The sequence below is a fragment of the Corvus brachyrhynchos genome, unplaced genomic scaffold (assembly GCF_000691975.1).
Source record: "Corvus brachyrhynchos isolate BGI_N302 unplaced genomic scaffold, ASM69197v1 scaffold144, whole genome shotgun sequence".
Taxonomy (NCBI): domain Eukaryota; kingdom Metazoa; phylum Chordata; class Aves; order Passeriformes; family Corvidae; genus Corvus; species Corvus brachyrhynchos.
Genome location: NW_008237406.1, coordinates 526,311 through 528,945, shown reverse-complemented (window position 1 = coordinate 528,945; position 2,635 = coordinate 526,311). Strand labels below are relative to the sequence as shown.

The 2,635-nt window shown below is 47.9% G+C and overlaps 1 long non-coding RNA gene across 1 annotated transcript in view; it reads right to left on the bottom strand.

Annotated features, from left to right (window-relative positions):
• LOC108445861 overlaps positions 1-1,022 on the bottom strand; it is an 11,962-nt gene extending 10,940 nt beyond the window's left edge. The window contains exon 1 of the long non-coding RNA XR_001860892.1: positions 870-1,022. This is a non-coding gene — a long non-coding RNA (uncharacterized LOC108445861). The remainder of the gene's footprint in view (positions 1-869) is intronic.
• Between the last annotated feature and the right edge of the window lie 1,613 nt (positions 1,023-2,635).

The window sequence follows — 2,635 nt, the reverse complement described above, 5'->3', positions numbered from 1 at the left end:
CCTGCCAGGGAACAATTCCTTCCCAATCTCCCATCCAGCCCTGCCCTCTGGCACTGGGAAGCCATTCCCTGTGTCCTGTCCCTCCAGCCCTTGGCAATTGTCTCTCTCCAGGTTTCCTGCAGCTCCTTCAGGCCCTGCAAGGCCCCAGTGAGGTCACCCCAAATCCTTCTCTTTTGCTCATTCTGCCCCAGTGCATGAGTGAGCCAGAAGCAAACACAACTTTGCAGTTAGGAAAACTTGCAGAATTGGGACATTAATAGCTAAAAAACAAACACACACATACACACACACACACCCCCCTAAACAATTGAAAGATGTTTTCTTGTTCTACAAGCCATCTAAGAGGCAGGACCGTGGTTCAGAACAGGTCCAGGGAGGGTGAAGGAGGAGGATGGAGGATCACAGGCTCTCTGCATCCCTCCGGGGTGGGGAGGGAAGAGCAAACCCCCCCAGGGGAGCTGCAGACCCGCTGCAACCCGCGTCTGCTTCCTTGCAGAGCCGCTCTGAAATAAAGCCCCTCCAACGAGAGCAAAATTATCCTTGTGAAGCGCCTCGATTCCCCTTAAAGGCTTTCGGTGAGATGCAAGGCTTTCATTCTGGTTCCAGCCGTATTTCGGAGCGGAGCTGTGCACCGGAATCCTTTTAGTCCCGGCTTGGGGGGTAGCTCTGGTCTAGCCTGCCCTCTAGTGCTGCCTGGGTCCGGCTCCCGGAGCCAGAACCATCGGGGATCCTGGAATCAAAGGATTTCGGGGCGCCGTGGGCAGCGCGTTCCGATGCGTCTGGATGACATACCAGCGCCACTGTGCCACGCGTGCCCTAATCAACGCCTTGCCACGCCATTTCATTATTTAAGTGCAATTCAAATTTACCTGGGATGGTAGAAAGGCAGCCTGTAAATACAGGGTCGCGGTCTGGAGGAACCGGCCTCTTCCTTTTTTATGAAGTCACAGTTTTGCATGCCAGCTCTCTACAGAAATCCCAGATTTGGCCCCTGCTGGCATCACACAAACTCAAACGTGTAATTTTTCCCCCTGCCCTTGCGTAAAGGATGCCTAAGCGTTTGTCCACATCTAACACAAAGTACGACAGTGCTAAAAATCTTGCACATGATTCATCCGGAACATGTATCAATGTAAAAAGGATTTTGATTTACTGTATCTCAAGGTTTCAGTGCCAAGGCTGTGGGTTTAGCAGCACACAGACTTGCAGTGTGGCAGTGAGAAGAGTGATAATGAAAGCAAATAGCTGGAGGTGCAAGTTTCTGAAATCAGGAGACACAAACAGACACATTCCTAAACTAATCAGTAAAGTTTCCAGGGGGGCAACTCAGGTGGAAAATACTTCTCTCCAAAAAAAGCTGTGTTTTGTGAAAGCATTTACATTGAGTTTTGCACGTTTTTCATTTTATTCTTTCCTTATCGGTGCTTTAGGAAATCATTTAAATTCATATATTGTTGTCAATTTCTGACTGTTGGTCTTCTTAGTTTAATGAAAAATGTTACCTTCATTAAACTAATGAATTCTGTGATCAGTTCAGAGGTGGTTTCACTAGTTTTTTTCATTATTTTTATATAATATTTAATGTAAAGCCACATATATGTGTATAGGCATCAAATCCTTTTGAAAATATAAAATGGATCCACTGCAAATAATTTGAACTAAGAACGCAACCTCAATGTTTGATTTTTTAAGTAGGTTTTTGGACCATCCAAAGAAGGACAGATTGTTTCCAGCTTTTGCCAGGGAAGCAAACTAGCACACGTAGCCACTCATTCGGGGGACTCTGCCTGCTCCAGATCCTCTGCTCCTGTTTCAGGATCCATGACAACTATTTCTCCTTTTCACCAGCCAGACAAGTGAAACCCACACCAAAAACCTCCATCTGACCTTGTTTCCACTGAAGAAATGAAATCATTTAAAATGGAAGTGATTGACTTCAGCCTGTCCCCTGCTGCAGATGGTGGCCCTTGGGCAAGGACCTGAGCCACAGCTCCCAGGCACAGCCCCTCTCCCACCAGGACCCCCCCTGTGACCCCAGACCACCCTCAGTGTCCCAGCACTGTCCCCCTTGGCAGGTCCCAGGCTGCTCCCACGTGTGCAAATCAGCTCCTACACTCCTGAAATGCCTTTTGGGGCAGGCAAATTTGGGGTAGGCATTTTTTGGCAGACTCATTTTGACTGGAGTGGGATTAGGAGCATTCATAGCTGCACATGTCAGGAGGAGGGAGGAGAACAGCCCCAGCAGTGGGGCAGAGTAGCCTTCACTCAGCACAGCCCTGCAGCCGTCACCCAAAAAAGTCTACCTCTGACACCTCCACCTGAATTTTCTCCCTCATCCAAGGGGAGAAATAAGTTCTTGTAACAGCTCCCCAGGTCTAGGGAAATGGATCTCAGCTGGCCATACCTGGGGATTTTGCTGCTCAGACACGGTGAGATTTTCATCATTCTTCCTGTAAAACATCTCCTTGGGTGTAAGTAACAGCCAGAGCTTGGTCCCTTTTGGGGAAGGATTATACAAACATGGCAAATATACATAAGAGCAAATTTCATTGCCTCAGAACTGATCCTCAGAGCCCATTAATTACTGTTCTTCCTTTCCCTAAGGTGCTTCTCCATCCCACCTTTTTACCTTAGT